The following is a 22,928-nucleotide window of genomic DNA, read 5'->3' on the forward strand; positions in this document are numbered from 1 at the left end:
TTTAAAAACAAAAATGTTCAGAGCTTCGTATAAAGAGAACTGTTGGAATTTCAACGATGACTACCGATGGAAAAACAGACCCAGCGAACTGTTTTATGGCTCTTTATGAGGGTGAGCTGTTGGCGACGAAGGCCCACGGATTTTTCAGTTCAAAAGCAGAAACCGGACCGTGAGATTGCCACCTCGGAATACCACTACCATTGTATATATTTTTCTCTGTATATGTAGTTCTGTTATACATCACTTATTCTACTGGATACGCGGATGTTCTGAAGTATTAAATTGAATTAAAAATAAAGTGTATTAAAATTTTAATTCAAAACCTTTCAACAAGAACGAGTCGCAATAAACAATACGACGTTATTTTCCCGAACAAGATTGTAAAAATTTGATGTCGCGTAGAAGAAGAGGTGGATTTTCGAAGCTCGCATTCGAATACCAGTCTCGTCGAAACCGTCGCGTCGCGTCACGAAGTGGAGGACAAGGACATAGAAGCAACCGCCCCAGCGTCGTATGCAAATGGATAGCTAACGGAGACGGGTCGACGATGTTCCTGTTTCAGCCGGTCAGCCATATCGTATGATTCCACGAACGCGAGGCTTTTCGCTGATTCTCCGGACAGACGTTAATTAAATGACCCGGGTCGATGGGACAACCCGATCGACAGCAGTCGCTCGTTATCGTACGTGCTACGCCGGGCTTTTTGCATTCGGAGCGCTGGCTACGGCTACGGCTACGGCTACGCATCCCGGCTGATTAATGCGGAAGTGTGAACGCGAAGACGCCGCGGCCGCTGCTCGATTCTGAAGCTGAAGTACCAGCCAGCCCACTTCGTTCCGTTTCTATGTATGTATATGTAGAACGGCCGGGGCAGTCCCATCCTTGTACTTTGTTAGCTAGAGAGGAATTCGCGTGTCTTGTACAGACGACTCCAATTTATGCAGTCGATGCATCGCTGCTCCGAGTTCTCCGATGGCCCATTTTTCAAACAAATAAACTCGATTAGCACGCGATTTAGCATTCTTGATATTTAATTTTGCAAAAGGAAGTTGGTATACGTTCGGGGTGTAACTGGTGGTACTATTTTCCAATTTTTATATTAGTTAAAACATTGATCAGTGTTTGTGTATATACGTATATGCGTCAACATGTGTATACGCTATTTTACATCAATAATTTGTAAAAAAGGCCGTGAATCGCATTTTCGCTAAGAAAAAAAAATTGCTTGAAATAGCCTCGATCCTTCAGAATCCCTCACTTCCCATAAGTACCATAATTTTGATACACACTGTATATCGATCCAGCGATAAAAATGTCAAGGTCTCTGTAATTAATTGATCGCTGCCAAAAATTTCTACGGGGAAGTAAAGCCGAGAAGAAAAGAAGAATGTCGACCGCAAAGACGATCACCTCAACTTCGCTACGGACGGTTACAGGGAGTAACGGACTTCGCAGTATGCGTGGGTAAATTATAATAGGTTTAAATATCCGTGTAAACTCTCGAGATATTTCTTTCTTGGCGCGGCGATTCTCTCGGTAATACACCGAATCGATGCTCGACCGTGAAACAAAAAAATTACATTCCGGAGGGGACGAGGAAAGAAAATTGTGCCGAAGTAATTTGGGTTCGCCTGTTATTTAGGCAGAACCTACCTCCGGTCCCCCGTAAGTGGTCGTTTCATTACAATCTCGGCGGTCCTTCATTTTTGCAAGCAAATTATTTATTTTTTCGCTCCGGGAATATATTTCGGCTGTTCAAGGAGCGGCCCTCGTTTCTCGATCCCGACGGACGTCTTCTCGACGACGCGACGAAGAAAACCGCGGTTGGGAAGTTTCAGACTTATTCCAGCCGATTCGTTCTTTTATTAGAGCGTAATTCACGGGAAACAAAGGAGCGAACGTACGAGCCTGTCGGAGCTGATGTAACGTCTCGGCTGCCCGTTTCTAGCCTGGATCTCTAGTTATCATTTTATTGGTTTATCGCCGAGCCTAGAACGGAAGATTATCTGCTCGCCCCTATTACCGAAAGTTCTTTTGCAATCCGACCCCGTTCCTCGACAAGTCCACCTTTGTTCCGTGGTTGTATACGGCTACATTGTGCGCGATTTACGGCCCGCCGTTGCACGAATCTTACTCATCGCAGTTTCTTCGTTTCGCAAACCGTCGCAATATTTTCGGAAACTCGCGGACTTCTCTTCTTAAACCGCGGCCCCAATTGGCGCTTTTGAATATTGCTTTCAGCGGTTTTTACATCAGCCGCGCTCGCGGCAGGACATTTCACGGGTGCCGGCTGCAAAAGACGCGATATCTCCGGCCGCAGCAGTGCGCAAATTTTCAAGTAGCATTCAAATGTGACGCGAAACAATACGGTTCTGGTGCAGTTCAGGTACTTAAATGGAACGGAAATTCATGGGCTGTCGGTGAACGCGCGTTTCCTCTTCGCTCGTGGTTGCCGTTGCCGCTGCCGCTGCCATTGCCACACCCTCTCGCGTGCGCCGAGCCACGGAGTTCCGACGTGCCCTCGATATCCCGAGGAACGCTTTGGTTATTTTCAGCGAGGGAATATTATTCGAAAACAACGATTCTTTCTCCCTGCTTACCAACCCAAATTTCTGCCACCCGCCCCCTTCTATTTTTCCAGCGAGTTCTCGCTCTACTTAATAGGCAACGAAAATATACAGGAAGCATCGCGGGTCGGAAAAGTTTACTACAGGAGAAACGGCACGGCACCCAGCGCGCACGATATAAAGTCTTGCGCCGGTACGGAAAGTTGTAGAAGTTGTCGTGCCGGGATGCGGCAGTCGGTCGGCCTCGGTATCGTCCACTTTGATCGTGAATCGTGAAGGACGTCGAAACGTCTAACCGCGTCAGTCCCATCCCATACTAAATTTCAGATCGGCGAGCGAAAAACGACGAGTCCGATGTACAAAACATTCGAAAGCTCTCCTCCCGGTCGAAGAAGAGGAGAGAAGGGCCCTCGGCCCGTATGATACCGCACGGGAGCGTAGTTTGTGTTTTAAAAGAAGAACCGTATCGACAAAGCTGCGCTGGTCAGCGCGTATACACGGCTCGAGGGAGCCGGGGAGACCGCAATCTTCTTTTTCTTCCATCTTCCTGGTGAAAGATCGGTGGACGTACCAGGACAAAGGCGTGGCTCTTCTTTTTCTCCTCGGCTACCCCCGCCGCGGCTCAGCCTCCTGCGTCCTGCGTCCTGCGTCCTCCGTCCTCCGTCCTCCGTCCTCGTCCGCCGGACCGAACCGCTCCTCTGTTTATCCTTCTTCTGGGCTCATCCTTGCTGCCATCGGCCGGCACAGATTTATCTCCTCGGCTACACGGAATACGAATTCCGCTGGTATTTTACCGGGAGGCGAGCCGATCCTCGCCCCCGAGCATGCTAACCGACGATTCAAAACTGATCAGCGGGGCGCAATGGACATTATGCCGTTTCTCCGCTTGTTACTCGGACGCGACGCGACGCGACTCGAAGCGACGGCCTGCGTTCGCATGCATCGATAATCGTCCACGAGGACATGATAAATGTCTTTTTCCGAGCTAACCAGCTTCTTGCTCGCACCCTTCCCACAAAGTGGCCGCATAATTTCGGTCTCGTACGAGGCCTTCCGATAAATCTGCCGGAACGGTGACGCAAGAAACGTTACGTGACGATTTTTCATTGTGGTAGAGAAAGAATTGCACCGCCGTAGAATGAAATAGTGAGATCAGTTGGACGATGTCAGATTGTTGCAGAAATCGTGACGGTTTTTTTTTCTTTTCATCGCGATTCGTGTATTCGTTAGGTTGTTGAGAGACTGATTCAATCTGGCGCATAATTTCGTGTAGCATTCGATAGTCGGTTTACCATTTTATTTAAGAGAATTCGAGAGAGCCAAAGGGTAGCGTGACGCGTTTGAAAATTCGTTTAATCTGGGGGTGAGCGAAAGTTCACATGCGGGCGTATGAATTTATCCTCCACGTGGCATAAATTATTGCACGCCACACCCCCTTCGCTAATGGATTTCGTCGCCTTCGAGCACATAATTTCGATTTTACAAATGATAGCTCTCGCGTCAAGTAATTCACGACGGGGTTCGAATTATGGCCGGGAACGTAATCATTCTATTAGCGAATCCAACCCCAAACACGCTGCTGATTACCACATTGAATTGTAACATATTTCTGAGACCTATGATCCTCCTGTTTCGTTCTTAGAAATCGACGAACACCCTTTTACTTTGTTACAAATTACATGTAGATTTTTCCAGCGGATATCATCCTCATCTTTACTACCCTATTGTAATGTTTTATCTTTTTAGCATTCATTCGAAGATCCTCCATTTTATCGTAAATAGAGAATTCCATTTCAATTTCAATTTCAATAATTTTCCAATAAAAGATACATTGCAAAATTACGAGAAAATTAGATTTATTATATATACGGCGAAAAGTAAAAAAAATGTCGCAATGGAATGTTTAATATTCGGATTATATTATTATTGTCAGCTTCAATGTCGCTTTCAATGCTGTTTAATTTTAATATGGGATTATATTATCCAACGTCATTAAACGTATCGCTTATCATTTAATCCGGATTCAGCGATCCCACTTCCTTTTTCTGCACGCATTAAGTTTCTTATGTTCTCCCAACCACGTAATAGTCTTACAAAAGTGCAGGACTGCGTGTTCCCTTTCATTTTTCGCAACGGCGATCGGCGGGAACGCGAACTTTCGAATCATCCAATATTTATAAATCACGGGAACGCTGCCATGAAAAAGTTACCTCTTGCGGGTTGCCCGCTTTTTGCTTACATTATTCGGACTAATAATTAATTGTAAAATCTGAAACGAGCGTCGAGCTAATGGTTCGCTCTTAACCACTTTCATGCCGCTTTGATTTCTTTGGTACGCACGGCATTCGTTTCGTATCGATGACACGCGATATCATTTCTCTCTCCGAACCGATTCCAGAGACTATGCTGCACCAATTTTGGGAACGAGCGATCCATTTAATCGTTAACTTCGGTGACAGTTGTATCGCATACCGAATTGTGTTCCCCAAATTCATCGGATATTTCTCTTGTATTGTTTTCACACGGTGTGTTCTGCTATTTCAAGTAAAATGAAAAAAAAAGGATATAATTTCAGATGTTCGGTTTCACATAAAATAATGTATAACGGAAGATAAATAAAAATAGGAAATTTATGGTGAACATCCGTTGCTTGCCCAATGTGTTATATTCCGATGAATATACAAGCCGTGTATTGTATCATTTAATTAGTACACAAACTTAAAATTTTTGAAACGTCCTAGCGTTTTTCCTTACATGTGTAGACATTTTGATACGCATTTAAAGATGCCTGTTTACAGCGCACGATAATCTGATCTCGAAACGAAAATTCGTCCGAGCATTCCCGTCGACATCGTTTAATTTAAAACGACATCGGACGCGACCTGTTATTTTTTTCAGATTTCTCGAATAGTCAGTTTTCGAAAAGGCTGGAACACACGAAGGTCACCGGGTTTCTTTTCAATCCGCGATTCTCTCGGAAGATAACTACGCATTATGCTAGGCAAAAGGTGCCGACTGGCAGTCCGGGACGAGTGGCTGAGGGTAAAATATGCGGATCTGCAGGGTGTAAAAGACACTACCACTCTCTACGCTAGAATAACGCAACGCGAGGTGTGTCGGTCGCGGTGACAAGGATGAAAGAAAGAGGAACGGACAAAAAAAAAAGAAAAGAGAAGAGGAAACTCGGTCCTGCCCTATGGAGATTTGGAAGTTGGAACCCACGGAACCGGTTTGCTTCTTTGCATAGTTCACCGTGCCCTTTTTGACGCTTTGCACTGCATTTCTTCGTTGAACGCGTTCCAGGAAGATCAGCATATTTAATATTTCATTAGCGTAAACGCGCGGCACCTTTGAAATTAAAGGACCGCGCCCGCGGACCGGGCGTGTTTCAACAAGAAAACCGATTCATCTGAAATTGAAACGTCATTCAACGGCGATAAGTTAATCCTCGCAATCCATTTACTCAGTCGCCCGCTTTTAATAAGAAAGCTTAAAACTGTGAATACGGGGCAAACCTAAATGCCCGCGATACAAAGAGTAATAATTTATAGGACACAAGGTATATAACGAGGTATATTCAGACACTGGGATATTACACACGGTGCACAGCTTAGCGAGCCAGCAGCTGACTCCGCAGTCTATTCATTTCCATACAGGAGCCTTGTGCAAGCACCCGGAAGTGAGCTCTTTGAAAATAAAATTTCAAATATATGGAAAAATTGCTTTGAATGTACAAAAGTTACATCAGAGCACAAAAGTCGCTCCGTCTCGGAGCTAGATGATATCGTCGTTATTGTAACTGTACGATCGTACAATGCTCTGTCGCCGACAGTGGAGCGAACGAAAGTGTACAACGATATCGATAATAATTATCGCCTGGTTTTATAGATACAAGTAAAACGTGTATACGCATCCCGCGAATAAGATATTAATAAATACATTTGCTATCGCGCATTGTGCCAGAAGAATCGGGGAAGAGACTTTCCTAAAAGCTTCCGTAAAACGCGTCTGCAATGTAGGAGAAACGAATCTATCTGGGGACGGATAAGAGTCGACTTTCGCTTCCCATTGAAACATAAAGTTATGCGTTCAGAATGGTTTCTCGTTAGGTTCGCATTCCGAAGGGCGCGTGTCTGCGTAACCGTCCCTGAAGCAAAGGCCGTTTCGTATTGGCAATTCGTATCGGGTGTACCAGCTAGCCTTCCTTTTCTTCCCGGTAACAATGAGACACAAAGGGGACGCGTGTGCGTATACGCACGGGACACGGGACACGGGAACCCGGAATGGCCTGCAAGTGTTCTCTTTTCACAACGGGTCTTCAGTCTTCGGTCTTCCCGTTCTCTATTCACAGTATTTCAGAGTTCTCTCTCGCGATCAGGGCCATTCGCGCGCTGCTGCTGCTGCTGCTGCTGCTGCTGGCATTTGCGGTCCCGAGTCGCGAGACGCGAGTAAAATTAGCACCCCCGTGGTCACAGGGGTTTCCTACGCACTTAAGGGGTTATGCTGGCAACGTTAGGCAACCCAGAAATTCAGCAAACTTTCAAACCGTGTGCACGAACAAAGCGCGTCGCCTAGAATACAATTTCCTCGCTTCTCCAAACGCATTTTATACATATAATATAATATGATTTCACTTTTAATTCGTGAAATCTGTGAAATAAAATTTTTTAAATATAACAATGAAATATTTAATTCAATCTGTTGGAGTTTGCACCGAAATGCACAATACATACTCATCAGGAAATGTGCCGTCTTGACCTGACGTTTATTGCACCACCATTCCTATTTAACCAAGGGCTTACAAAGGAATGGGTCAGTCGCCTCGGGACAGCCTATCGAGTCAGTAACACCAGAAGTTTAACAGTTCTCTAATATTCATTGTTTTAATATAGTCATAAAGTTTAATATTGTGTTATGTTCAAATTGCAATAAATTACATTGATATACGTTGATTTCATTGACGCGTGGAGTTGGAGTAAATTATTTAAAACATAAGACACAACTTCATCTCCCAACCTCGTCATCCCAACACAATCAAATCAAATAGGAAAGTACAGTGATATAGTATGTCTTCTGCATAACAAAGACGCTTTTCAAATATTCAAATATTGAATCTCATTGACCTCTGGAACGAGCCAGGTTGTACTGCACGTACAACCGAAAGCACCGAGTACTCGAATGAAATAATTAATCAAGATCAATTAAGGGTGCAACTTCGTCGCCTCGTCAATATATCTCAATACGAATCCCAATTAAAAGGTGACGGCAGGTATGATTCTCGGGCCACCATCGATCGCGCGTTTCCCTCGTGAGCAATCCTCCTCCTCGGGCGGAATTCTCTCTCTTTCCATCTCTTAACGCCCGATCACGAATTGCGTAGAAGGAACCAACGTGAAATGACACCTCCTCCCTTTTAAATCATAAACGAATCCTTTCACGCGAGCTTTCTCGGCCGTCATCGAGCCTCTCCTCGTCACCTCTTCAAAACCTCCGGACGATCAATTACCGATTCGCAAGGACTGGACAGCGACAGCTTCGCCAGAGTCAAAAAAATCCGATCGCCAAACTTTCGAAACTCTTCCGAACGTTTCGAACACTTTCTAGTGGGTTGGTCAATAATGCTGGCAACAAATTTGTTGCCACGTCACGCGGTATCGCGTATTATTAGATTCAAATTCGTCCTTTCAAATTATTCTCTAGATTTTATTTAGAAGAAAAAGGGTGCAACGACGTTTCCTTGGAGTTAGGTTTCTTTATCTATGAAAGTTTGGATGATCGAATGGAAGATTGAAATCTAGAATGTACACTGTACGCGAGTGTGTATTTAAGGAAGCGTGTATCTGGATCTGTTTCAGAAGATTCGAAAGCTGGCCGGTCGACAAACAGAGAATATGTACTTCTGGAGCGAGGCTATCGCGGTTCGAGTTCGAAGCCGTCGAAATTCGACGTGCACAGTCGGAAGAGTTAAGGTCGGCCGCCAACGAGTATCTGGATGATACAGGAAGAAAGTTGCCCTCGACAGGGAATAAGGAAGTGGCGAGGCGAAGAGAACGTGGCGGGAGTCATTAACTGGTAATAGCTCGGGACACGTAGCCCGACCTAGCCTACCTCTGGCTCGGGGAGGCTAGGTCTACCCGGAGAATGAACCGTAGGTGGTGAACATGCCCGCCGATATTATTTCGTTTTAACGAGGCAACGGCGCGAGGTGTATTTAAGCCAGCGATCTGTCATGCCCTCGTTCCCTTAGATTTGTTATCGCTATCACTCCCTTGCTAGCTTGCGTCCGCCGCGCCGAGCCGCGCTATGATTACACGATGTGTTCCTGTCACGAACCGGGACAGCCCCGGGCATCCTTGTCTCCCTGTTGATCGTAGATCGGTTATGCAACCAGGATTCAATCGGAACTAGCACTCGGGGAAACACTCGGGGAATTCTCGACCCGTTCGATCGGTTCGAAATCTCGACGATCGATTCGACATATTTCGATTTAAGTTACCTCAACTCGGATGGCGTTCGATTCTATTGTATAGTCGAGACTATGTCGCAACACGGTTTCGATGTAACGCTGCAGAATTGCAACAGTATTCGTGCAACATAGGTGTCCAAATAACACGGTTTACTAACCTCGGTGTGGTAAGGAACACGTGTAATTTGCATTATTTCTGCGTTTAACACAGTTTCGATGCTACACCTGGATGCGGATAGTTCAATTGCGCATACATCGGTAAATAACGAATTTTCTGGATTCGTTAAAAAAATTGATATTATTAGATATTATTAAATTACGTAGTATCGTAAATGAATCGTATATTAAGTACACTATCTTCTATTATTCAGAAATTTTCGGAAACACAACAAGTAAATATATTTAAGTAATCCAATATTGTATGCACTTTTACACAAAGTACTCAATTATTAAAAATGTGAACTAATTTATCCAAAAGAAATTGCTTAAAGACCACATTATTTTCATAGAGACGGCAAGGAACAATCTCATCAAATCACCTCTGCAACTGTTTGCCCAACAATTCTTTGGATAAATTAATTCGCCGAAATATCAGTGGATTCGCCCACGGGCTAATTGCAATCAGTTCGAAATGCAAAACTGCTTGGTGGCCTGGCATTGTCTGAATTCGATTACAACTCCGTTATCCTTACCGTAGCCGTTTGAAATTGGCGTCGTAGGTGGAGTAATCGGTCGTGTTTCGTTGCGTTGGAAAGCGCAGCGTGGCCTGTCGTCGGCAGACGTGTAATTTTCCGCTCTCGGAAAGCCGCCCAAGCCTTATCCTTATCCGGTCCGTATGAATGGCGAACGGGAAAAATTGACTAACACCTGCGATTACAAAACGATCGGCCGCTCGCGCCGCGCGTGTACCAGCGGTTATGCTCAGAGGAGAACCCCGGTCGCTGATACACGCCGTATTTTCATGGAACTTTGCACAAGTGTCCGCCGAACTTGCCTAACAATTTAGCTGTATCTCGTTCTTGTCCGTTTCTTAATCTAACGGAGCAATCGACTCTTTTATCCGAACCGGTCATTAAATAATATAAATACTATTTAAACTACTTTTTAATAGCTTCTGTCGTTGTAAGCGTTCATGTCGAAGAGTTTAAAGGATTTTATTTCACCAAATTCAAATTTAAAAGTTATGATGTCAATAACAGTTTCAACATTCTTTGCAAAACTCAATAAAATTAGACAAAGTAGTAAATTTGTGTCAATTTTTCAGTTTGGACAAATGATTCTGTCACCTGTGTATGGGTGACGTGGCGCTTAGAGTATTGTAAAGCGAAATGCTAGGTTTTATCAAAATCGGCGTGTATCTATCACACGATTCCCTTGTTAGCCGTGATCGAGCCCATCATGCAACGAGAAGGGACGGACACGAAAACGAAAATTAAAGGTACGCCTTCGAACATGAAATTCGGCACCTCGACATCGTTCAGGTTGGGCATTGTTTGCGCGGACGGCCACGGTAGCACGGGCAGCGTATCATTTCTCGCTCAGCGTGGGGTAAAAAAAACACCTTCGCTCTTGATCCGCCGCCTTTTTTTACCCAAGGTACCTGCGTAGGGCTCGCATTTGACCTTTAATTCGAGATATTGATTTCTCGTTCGTCCTATCCCTCCGGTTTCTTTAACGCAGTATTAATAGGGCTAATATTAATAGCGGCGACCTAACGGCTGTATGAATGGAACTGTTGTGACCAGGTGTTAAAATAGTAGTCCTGGACAATAGTTACCGTTATCAGATTCGACGTAGTGGCTCGATTATCTCACGGTTAGATAATCAATGTTGTACAGCGAATTATATCGTGTCCCTGCCAGGAACGGTAATATGTAATTAGTCATGCATTAACTACTTGATAGGTGGTACAATAATTTCTCTTAACGCTTCGTTGCGTATTTTATAGAATTTTCTACTTATAACGAAATACTACTTATATAATATCTAAACAATATAATATTTTAATCGAATTCTTAAACTTAACTGAATAATCATCTTATCCTAATCTAATTATCTTTATTTCAATGATACTAATAATCTTAAAATTAAATTGATTAAGACTATTCCATCTGTACTCCAACTAGACATGTATCCGTGAATTTATCATTATCTCTAATAATATGATTAACATTTCAAATAACATACGAGAAATGCCCAGAGAATTCGCAGTACTTTAAGCAACCTAAACCGAGTTCCCATTTTAGAGGATGATATTAAGCGATTAAATAGTGCCGTAAAATATTTCAGAGAACGGGCAACAAAGTGCGAATCGTGGTAAGATGGTACGCAGATTAATGACAGCGGATTTGTTTAAATATTTCCGCGAGAACCTCCGTTTTCTCCGCTAATGCAAATAGAGTATGGAGCTTCTCGGAAAGCTGGATACTAATTGCTCGCTTAAACCCTTCGAGTTTATTTCAAAGTGTTTGGCCGGGCTCCAAAAATCAAAATACTCGAACGCTCATGTTGTACAAGTTTTAGCAAGCGGCCGACAATGATGGAACTGTACTCGTCAGTTAACACTTCTCGGAAAGATTCACAATGCGTAACATAAATTCCGCCAGTTTTCGCATCTATCTTGTACGTTCGACATTATTCCGAGAAATTTTCATGCAAATTCTGTCCCATGGAAGAAAAGACTTTTGAAACGGGAAGCTTTTGGTTCCCCCCTCTCATTAACCGTCCCTCACCTTTGAATACCTTTCCGTAGTTCGTTCGAACGAACCCCGTAACACCGTATTCTCGCGTCAGAAAAAAAAAACGAAATTTGAATATAGAACATTTGCAATTTAATTACGTGGTTTTTAAATAGTCTTTCCTTTTCAATTTGGTCTAGGATTATTTATCATGTATGGTTAAAATTTTATAGAGAAATAACAAATAGAAGCTGTTCTATTCTGTGACGACGAATAATATACATTTATGTATTTGTCGATATTTCAATTTCTATCGAGTATCTTTCGACTCCGTCTTAGACCAGAGAGCTTGATAATAGGTTAATGCAATTATGGATACTATTCCCAGTAATATTACAAGCAGTCGAATTTTTTACTTCGCCGGAATTATGAGGGAAGAATTATTTCACGTGATTCACTGTGAAAAAGCAGACGGTAAGAGGTCTCGTTTTGCATCCGGAGGTCGATTCGCGCGATTATAGGCCCGAAATTAGCATACCGGGTAACAACGAAGGCTTGTTACGTGGTTTTAAGTTGTTTGATTAATTCGCGTATTAGGAGCGGCGTGCTGCAACGGTAGTCGCAAGGCGGAAGTGATTATTGCACACTCATGGAAATACGTTCGGCCGCTAATCAACCGAACGAATGGCGAACACGGGGAGCTACTTAACACGAGCAATTAGGATATATGTTCTCGTAGGATCGCCGACGGTATTTCCAGCCGGGAGAATTTAATTAAACGGATATCTCTGCGCGCTGACAAAATATTAATGAATTACATAACGATTATAACCTTCTAATCGCCACGGGCGACCGACTCGCGACTAACTCGCGACGGCGTGAGACTGGACTAAAAACGGGGTGATTAATTATCACCGCCGTTGGATCACCGCAGTGTTACATCTATTAATTAAGTTCTGAGAGGCTCGTTAATTACCGGGTACCGTTCGTGCATTCTTCGTTCCATGAAAAATATTTGATTTTCAATGGTATCGACGTAATCGATAGCAATTACGTCGCTGTGGAGAAAACCCCGCTAATTAGCTCGATTGAAAAGAAACGCGTTAACAGCATAGTGATTGATATGCATAGAAAATACGCTGTTCTCACGATCGAACTGTAAACAGAGTGCTTAACTAATAGTTGTGCCATTAGGCTGTAATTACTCTTGATAATCCGTAAAACGCTTGACGATTGATCGTGCGATTTATTATCGACAGTACCAAATGATACGGATAATTGATACGATAATTGGCGCGGTCGTAGATAGCCTATGTATATAACACTGCGAATCATTTCACGGACCGATAATAGACCCGCGACATGCGCATTATACCGTCTGGTGTATTAATAATGTAATAATCGAGGGCCACGCGATACCTGTTTACCTCGATCGCGACCAGAAGACAACTCGTTAATAGTGCCATTTATCCGACCAATTCGTCGAATCGCTGACACAAAACTATTATTACATTGGTGCACCTTTTCATTATCAAGCAATTCTTTTAATACCCAGCGCGGGATTTTTTTATAGCAGAGAATAAATTAAAAGATAATCGTGTGCCGAGTAATAAGCAGTTCGAATCGTTAAATAACGTTCGAATCGATGGTTACGCGACCAACGAATAACGTGATTATTTGCGGAAGAGAAAAATATGAAGCACGTGTAATTTCATTTTGTACAAATCACCATCGGAGATTTTTACCCCTTTGCGGTCGTATTACGTTCAAATACAGACGTCGTGCTGGTTAAAATTAATTATCGTTGAGCGAACAACAATAATATAATATTCAAGATTAATGTTAAAATAAACAATTTATGTGAATATACACAAAATAAATAATTAGTCTCGGTGATCGACGGTAGACATACGACCGCAAAGGGTTAATAAAGTTGTTAGGAATGATACAGGCGTTTGTTCCCCCATTCGAAGCGCCTTCCGAAACGCCTCGCGAGCTTGTCGAAATGATGTAAATAGCGTCGAACGTGTCCGCGGGACACTTATTACACCTGAAAGTATGCTTGTTACTTTCCGAAATACGGGAAACCGTGTAGCACCGTGTCACACCTGCCATAAGTCCGCGCGCCGCGCTCGTTTTAGCGAGAATCGTCGAGTGGATAGTCGCGATCGCGTGGGCGTCCGGTATTTCCACGGTTGAGTTATCGGAATATCGTGTTCGATGAAACGTACAAGAATTTTGATCGCGCCGTTCCCGCTGCATACTCCTCCGGCCAGAAGTCGAACGGCTGATAAACGAGCGGCTTAAAGGGACCCGGGTTTCCGGGCCATCGAACGGAACTTGCGTAACTCGCGCCGACGTCCACAGTTTTCCACGAAAAAAACCTATCGATCGCCCGGTGTTTGATCAGCCTCCTATCTTTACGATGCTCCGACGGTGGCACGAACACGCTCGCAAGAATACCGATGCCTCGGGTTTCCATGCATTTTCGAGCTGCAGTTCCGATCTAGCCTCCTCGAGGTCGTCTAGTTCCTCCTCCACGTGAAATTTGCTAATCACAAGAAATCATTTGTTACGCGTACATAACGTTTTTATTATCCACAAGTAAACGTATTGCTTGGAAACGTTAGTATTTTATTTATAGATATTGATATTTATCAGTGACAAAAGTAGTGTCTCGGATAATTTCGAAAAGATAGTCGGTAATAAGTAAGTAATAAGATTTTGAAGTAGATTTTTGTAAATTTTTTCTATCATCCAATAACGTTCACGACGAAGGATAAGTAATATGTTTGTAACCGAGGCAACATTTTAAACAAGAGTTAAAAGAAACAGAAATCTTTCGGTTTTGTTTTGGAAGGCTCCTAAAGAGCGTTATCAACGCTAGAAGATTACGCTCCTAAAGAACTGAGGTCGAGTTCGCGAAAACAGTGACGTTACAGGCCATTGAGTGAGAAGTGTCAGGAGCTGAAACGACAACGAGTCGGCGTTAAAAACTACTTTCTCGTGAAATCTGCTAATTACTTCTGCGAAACCTACCTATTGTCTATTTCTGTGTAGAGACGATTTAGCACAAAACGTTTAGAAGCTGAGGTAGAAAATTTCGAGGAAGAAAATATTCCACGTTGAAATCTTGTTCAAAAAGATTTCTCCATTATCGTATCTGAGAGTAGCAGAATACGTGAATAATATTGCACGTAAATGAACTACGCGAATGAAACAATTTGAGATTGAACTTTTGGCCAAACGAGGAATATTTCTGACAAACTGCTACCATTGATATTTCAATGTATGTATTCCGGATTGCGCATGAATGAATCGACCCCGCTTCGAGCGAAGCCGAGGCATTAGCAAAGCAAAAGCCCTGATTATACTTTAAATTGAATCGGTATCCCGGCTGATTTCGATTTCACGGTTGATCGCAGCGTCGATTCATCGAGGAGCCACGATTAATCTAATTTTTCGCGAGGGAACGGTCCGCAGGAAATTTTCCGGATGGATGCGCGTCGAGCGGCGCGAGTGGCGAGCAGCGAGCGGCGAGCGGCGAGCGGCGTTTCTATGAACACAATAATTATCGCGAAAGCAACACAACGCGTTTCCTCATCGTCGTAGATCGGCCGGCGACAATATGTGGGTGTTTGTCACGGAGATATTGTGATTACAGGCAGCTGCCAGAGCTTTCTCCATTGTCCTGAATAATTATTCACGGTGACAGTCGCGCTACGTTCTGCTAACCGTATGCAGTCTCATTTACTTAAAGGCATCGGCGGACTCGATACCGCCGCGGCGCCTACTTAAAAAGATTCATTTAAATGGAGACTCGCCAAGGAGACCGGAAAAATTCTATTCAACCACCCAGCTGATGGATACCTCCATTCACAGTCGCGATCGACTCTGTCGCGTACGACGTACGACATTTGAAATCTGCAAATTCGCTCTGCACGCTCGATCCGTAGAATCACACGCATCGATCTGCGCGTTCGCTATAGAATTGCGGAACCGAAAATTGATCGCCTGACAATTATTTGAAAATTTCTCTTTCTACAGCTACGTTGATTAAATATATGCTCGCGTTCGATAAAATTCTACACGAGAAAGAAATTTATTCTATACCAATCTTGACTTTGACGATTGCAAAGAACGGCTGTCCCGGAGTCTCGACTCCCGGCAAACGTCTTCTTTTTCTTTGAGCATAATGGCGACCTATCGTAGGTCTGTGTACGACTCGAGCGTGTACGCGAGCTCGGCGAACGTTTACAAACCAGTGAACAGTGGTGGTATCATCGAAGACGACAAAGAATTCGCGGTACGACTTTCCGCATACCGGAATCCATAGAACTCATTCGCCACAGGGACGAAAGAAACGAGTGGCATTTCTCGTGCTCCAGTTCCACAGTCCCAGAAAGACTTTCCGGTGCCGGTGTATAAGACGAAACGTCGTCGGATCTCTGGAACGACGAGCTCTGAATCGTAACTAACGATTCCGGGAATTACTTTCTCAGCCGCGTGTACCGACCGGGCTTACGTGCAGTGAAAAACCGAGCCGTGGCAATTATTGAAAAGGTAAGTCGCGAATTACTGGTTGCTTATTATCGCCGGTATCTTGGCTCATCGATCAACAAGAAACGAAACGACGAAGAAGCGAACCGCGTTTCAAGCCCTATTTTCTCGATTTATCGTGCGATACAGAAAATCAGAATTGCTTTATAGAACATATTATATTCTAGTTCTAGAATTTAATAAATTGCTTCAATCTAAAGTAACCATTTTTATTATATTAACTGTGACTGTACATTAACCGAAAGCATAGAAACTATACCGTAATAAAATAGTTACCTTAGATTTGAGCAATTTACTAAATTTTAAAAATAGAAAATCTTTAAATATTCGCCATGTTGACACTGTTATATCAATCCATAGCTTTAGAAGTGAAAATCGAAAATAGTACATTTTATAAAACAATACATCCTGTTATTCTCACGTTATTTCTTCTTGAACGATGTGCCAAAATATCAGGAATAATAAGCAACTGGTAATTCACGACTTACCTTTTCGATGACATGACGCTACAGTAATATCGAATTATTGTTGTAACCAAGCGATGCAAAATTTTTCAGAACTCGAAGATTATTGAAATCGCTAAACAGAATCCTAATCTCTAAAACCAGCACTGCTATCCTAATCGGATGTTCTTCGTTCCAGCCGAAAGGACGAGTCCGAAAATCGTTTCCGAAACCTGTCCTGTTACCACCATAACCGCGTCACGACACGGGACCTCCCTGAAATATTTGCCCGTTCAGGTCCTCCCGATACTTTCACGGATTATTTTGGATCGGCGCGGCGCGGCGACACGAAACTGGTCCACGACGAAAAAGAAAGGTTGGGAGCGAAGGGCGCGGAACGAAACGGAGCAAAACGGCGAAGCAGGAGGAACGACGGGCGAGAGCAAAAAGAGGAAAAGAGCACGCAGCTTGCGAATTTCTTTTCCGAGGATCGAGAGGGCAAGACCGAGGAGAGAAAGGGGGCAGAAAGGAGTCCGCGATCAGTCGTTCTTCGTTATTATGTTTCTCTTCCCACGGCATTCATAAAACGGGGGTAAAGTAGACGCGTAGTCGTGGTCGTGGTCGTGACTCGTGACTGACCGTGACCGGTCGGTCGCGTGTAGCTGCGCACAATGTTACGATTCGCCAATCTGGATAAATATGATTTTGGTAAGCACGTATCGAAACACCTCGATTGCAACTTTCCATTGAACATACGAGCGGTTCAACATCCATCCGGACCCAGAACGGAAAAATTTATATCCGAATACCAAGTTCCCAAGAACTAATTTAAATTTTCACATATTTCGTCAAAGTCTACGAAAAGCTAATATATCTAGATGAAACACCATAAAAAATATGTCGAGAAAATCGATAAATAGATTGAAATGATAACAAATAATATTTTATCAAAAAGGTCCACCGTTCGAGGGTTAATAGATCTCACGATGAAAATGAAGATTTGCCCAAGAGAAGTTCGCTTGGCAGATCATGGTGTGCTGGTGCGCGGCACACGCTTGTCCAAGATTGACAATAAAGAACGATGATGCGGCCTCCAGTGAGCGTTTAGTCATTGCCTCGGCAGCCTCGATCCGACCTGGCCGATGAACTCCTCTCGCCGCTTACGTAATTTTTCACGGGGGATTCAATCCAGCAAGATAAACACATCTTGCCGGTATCGCTGCATCATTATTGTAGCACCAGGCCCGGGAGAAACTCCATTATTCGCGGGAAGCCGAGGCGATTCGCCGGTATAACGCGGCTGGCTAACGTAAGTGCTAGGAGGCCGCTGCGCCGAGCAACGCCTGGACGTTGTTGTTTCTGTTGTTTCCTACTGTGAACTGGAACCGACCGCCACGGCTCATTTCCCGGGAAGTTACAGCTTTAGATAGGCCCGGGACCCGCTGATTGCACCGCTGCGCATGGGAGTTCTTCGATCGGCCGGCTATTTAACCATTGATCACGGTCGGAATTGTATGAGCTGCACCACCGGATATGGAAACGTAATCATATATTCCCGGCGGAGCCTGTGATCGGAATAAACGTTTCTTTCCCGTTTCTTTCGCGTTTCGGCTCTAATCGCTGACATTCGCGTCGAAGATCCGCTGAATCGGACCACACGCCAAATCGTCGCTCTTGAATTATTAGCCTGCGACTCTTATGGTACAAGAAACTTGGAAATTCCCCGCGTACTGTCCTAGTACAACGTGAAGTTACAACAATACCTTTTTCACATTTATAAAGAATAGGACGATTAAACAGCTTTCTCTACCTTCAAGAATTTGAGTTGAAGATAATAGCGTGGATATTGTTTGACTCTTACGAATTTTCTATTGTTTGCCACAGGAGTGTCCATAAACTTTTAAGAGCCTCTTACTTATCAGAGATGAGGTAACTTTGATATCCAACTGCGAACTTGCAAACTTCACCGATCGGGACACGAACCAACACATTTCGAGCAATAGCAGTATATCTGACTTGGATCGCGTTACAGAAGATTTACAGCTCCGTGGCTCATTTCAACAGTGTAAAGGACGTCGAATCGTTCGGCAAACAGCGAGGAGTCACCGAGACTCTTCAAACACAGATATAATATCCGTCAATAAAGATCGGGGAGGTACGGATGGAGCCTCTTTCCGAAATTCCGTCGGCATAAATCACGGGGACTCGGCTCGGGGCTCGGTCGTCGTTCGGTCGTCGCCATTTCGGCCAGAATGGAGTTTGCCAGCGAGCCGGCACGGCTCGGCGTGGCTCGGCGCGGCGCGGCTCGACACGGCGCGGCCTGCAGTTCGCAATTTAGTGCGTGCCAGCGTGATTTACGGCGGCGGGCAATGATATTTCGAATTGCGTTTCTTTCGTGCGAAGGCGCATTTAGACGGCGTGATCTAATGAGCGGAGCGGGCTCTCTCGCGAGCCGGTCCGCTCCGCGGCAAGCTGCGCCGAGCCGGGCCGGGCCGGGCCGAGCCGAGCCGCGCCGCGGTCGCAAGCTCTCGCAGCCGCAAGCTCTTGCAGCCATCGACTTCGAACGAACGAAGATTTATGTCTTTTAATGCTGCCCGGTCGAAAGTCAAATGACCGAGAATTCGCGGAGTTTAATTGAATGCGGACCGTCCGTGTCCACCGGCATCGCGATAAATCAAGCCGCGGAAGTGAGCGCAGGAAATTTTCACCGGCCGCGAGCGTTCAAAACAGTCGATTCTGAAATCGAGTTGGTTACTTACTTAATCCTCGCGGTGCCGCCCGCTGACGTTGCTTTATCGATTTTCGCCGATTGTAAATATCTCTTTACGCGTAACATGTGCGATAATAAATCCGAGGGCGGGTTCGTTTCGTGTATTATTCTGTGAGAAATCGTTCCGTCCAATTAAGCCTGCATAATCCGCGGGAAATTCGATCCTGCTGCGGCGCGATCTTGAGTTATGCGTCTCGAATAGTTTTCTGAATGGAACACGTGTATCGAGGACTATTTTCTTCGCTTTTTCGCGAGTATTGCACGATTTCTCGGAATATAGAAGCTAAAGCGACCTTAACATGTAGTCGAAAATCGGTCGAATATCTTTTTCTCCGTGGCCATCCAAAAACCGAGGAGACCAATTATTTAAAACATAACTCTGCGCGAGTAAATCGTTTCAGAATAAATAGAACGTTGCACGAACGGAATACTTCACGCACGCCAACGCAATAATAAACTACGGGGATCTAAAATCTAATCAACGATAAAAAGAGTCGAACCCGCAATTATCCCATCGAGATGATGCCAACCAAGTCCCAAGGAGCAGTCGGCAGATACAAGAGCCTCAGACAAATGAAGAACCACCGAAACCCCGTTACACACTCGGGGAACAACTAACGAGACAATGTCGGGTGCCAGGAACAATGGCGTGCGAAATAAAATTCGCAGAGCGGCGCGGCTCCGAGGGGGGACAATGGGAGGAGCGCCGCTGCGCTGCGCTGGTAGGATCAATCCCCATGAAAACGCGGCGCTAATGAGTCATAGTTACGACTTGTAAAGAAATTTTCTACGGCAGTGGAACACGGGAACGGCGCTACGTTACGTGACAGCGCGCGGTCAGTTGATTTATGAGAAACTAGACCGATAATTAGAGGCTTAACGGTACTTGTCGCCGCGGATTTTTCCCGGGCCGGCAGCGACCGGCAACGACCGGCAGCAACCGGCAAAGACCGGCAACCGCCGCGCCGGCATGGCAAAGCGGCTGGCTCCGTCCTCTGTCCTCTGTCCTCTGTCCTCGCAGGACACCCGTGACACGGATTCGAGAGCGCGTCGATTTCACGATTGAAAGCCACTGTTCGCCGCGATTCGTAACGACGTAGCCGTTTCGTACTTCCGGCAAACGGTGCATGAAAGCTTGCCACGAATTTGTCCGGCGACCGGGTCGACGAACAATTCGACAAGTCGACGTCGCCACGCTGACAATGATTAATTCCCGGCAGATCTTGGCAGCCGATACTCGATACAGACAAGGCAAAGAGTGAGTGAGAGAGAGAGAGAGAAAGAGAGAGAGACGCAGAGTGTGCGAAAGACGGGGATAGGGAATCGAGCAGGGAAAGACAAAGAGACCGCTACGCAATGGAGGCATAAAAATCACCACGGTTCCCGAACTCCTGTCAAAATTGTTCAGTCCTAGAGAAGCGTTACGCACAGTCTATCGGACAGAGAGAAAGTGCCGTGGAATTTCGACGATAACGCTTTCCGTGGCTGTGATAAACGACTCGTTTCGAAATCAGGAATTGGCGAGAGTCGAGCCCAAAAGTGTCGTAAGAAGTTTCTACAATCGTGCATTCGAGAAGAGAGATTTGTCGACATTATACTATTCTAGTAACGTTTCGATTTGCTTCAGAATTTCTGAAAGATTTTTGACATTTATTACTCAGAAGTTGACGTACACTTGCCAAAGGGTAGACGGTTGTCAAAGTAAGATACTTGAGAAAGTCGCGTAAATCGGAAGCAGTCATTTGGATGATTTTTCTCGCAAACATCTCCTGCGTCAGGTATCATCCATCAGACAATTTCGACTTTATCTCCTGACTTTCTCGCCGGGAGTGTACCGCGCCCAGACCCTAAACTAAATGAAACAGGGGAGTGTTCAGATTGGAGGACAATCGGGGCAGTAATTTAGCACCGAGGGAGTTCTTGGGTCAAGGTCTCGAGTCGCCCAGATAGCCAGTGAATGAGAAGCGACAGTAAATGGCTGGCCGAGACCAAGAGTAATCGAGTCGCTCCTCGTACGATCCTGTTTCGTCGAGCAAAGCTACCAAAAGTCTCTTGCCAGAGAAGCCACGGTCCTCCGGGCGCCTAGTGTGTCTAATCCTCGAGCGAAGCGCTATCGCTAACAGGCCCTCTTTACGGGCCCAAGTCACACAACGGTTCTGTCCCGGCCCCGGCTCCGGCCGCGGCCCCGGCCCCGACACCGTCGCCACTCTTTTATGGCTTTGGATGTTCGCGTGACTGGCCGCGGCCGCGGCTGGCTCGCAGCCTCGAAGAGGGCTCTTGTTTGCGAAAGAGACCTACTTGAACAGGCCTGATCTAGTCGCATGTCCCGATCGGAAAAATCGTGATCCTCGGCGTTCGGTCGGGGGTCCAGTACCTTGCGTGCTATTTTAAACGGTACGTTACGTGAGACACGCCGCGTATATACACATGCACGTGTATATCTCATTTGAATATGCGTACACGCAACACGGGGCCCGTCCGCGTCCGCGTCCTGGCCCCGGATATCGGCATGGCGCTGCGCGGCGCGGCGCTTCGCGACACTCCGACTCCGTTTACTAATGAACTGTATTATTCGTAATATATACCAGGACGGATTTGCATTAACACGGCTTTTATTGCATTTCATTAAACCGCATTTTAGGCGTGCCATGCCACCGTCCGGCGCAAACGCGGCGCTGCTCGGAGTCCCGCCTGCGAGTTCCGTCGGTCGTCGGTCTTCCGACAGCTCGCCGCACGAGATTCCCTTTAATCCTGACTAATTACACCGCGCCGTGCCGGCTCGATGAATGAAGAATCCCCGAGCTGTTCCTGCAACCCGCGACGACACTACATTTGACAGGAAGGAAGTCCTGTGTTCATTCAATTAGAATGCTTCCATTTACGTGTACTCGGATCTAACCTCTTACGATTGCCACCTGTTTCGTTCATCGAAATGTCGCTCACTCGACTTGCGGTTTAATTCATTGATTGACCAACCACAACCTAAACTTCCTCTACTATGAATTATTGCATCTCGCACACGAATCGATCGGATCTTATTAAACCAGCCGAAGTTGTAGTAATGTTTCCAAAAATAAAATCACGTTCGATTCTGCGAAACGTGTAATTAACGTTTAAATTCTGACTAACGAGGTGCTTTAAAATGTTCAATAACGATCAATATTACTTAAGGTAAGGTTATATCGTAGGTTAAAAAAGAGAAAAAGCACACAAGAGAAAGTTTCGTTACCTTACTTCTGAATTATGGAGGTTATTATACAACCCAGCGTTCTCAGCACACGAAAGCAGTTTTAAACACACTTTAATGAGATCAAACATTAAATGTTAATGGACCTATGTACTACACGTTTCGGGAGACTACACTTGATTGAATGGAATTAATTAGACGTCAATTATTCGATAGAAATCGATAGCACTCTGTCGGGCGTTTCCGAAAACACGCGG

At 45.0% G+C, this 22,928-nt stretch overlaps 1 protein-coding gene across 2 annotated transcripts in view; it reads right to left on the minus strand.

The window, feature by feature from the left end:
* The window catches only part of Cv-c (RhoGTPase activating protein), a 386,165-nt gene that overhangs the window by 88,428 nt on the left and 274,809 nt on the right, over positions 1–22,928 (minus strand). The gene's annotated exons all lie outside the window — the stretch shown is intronic.

This window comes from Augochlora pura, chromosome 10 (assembly GCF_028453695.1).
Source record: "Augochlora pura isolate Apur16 chromosome 10, APUR_v2.2.1, whole genome shotgun sequence".
Classification (NCBI taxonomy): domain Eukaryota; kingdom Metazoa; phylum Arthropoda; class Insecta; order Hymenoptera; family Halictidae; genus Augochlora; species Augochlora pura.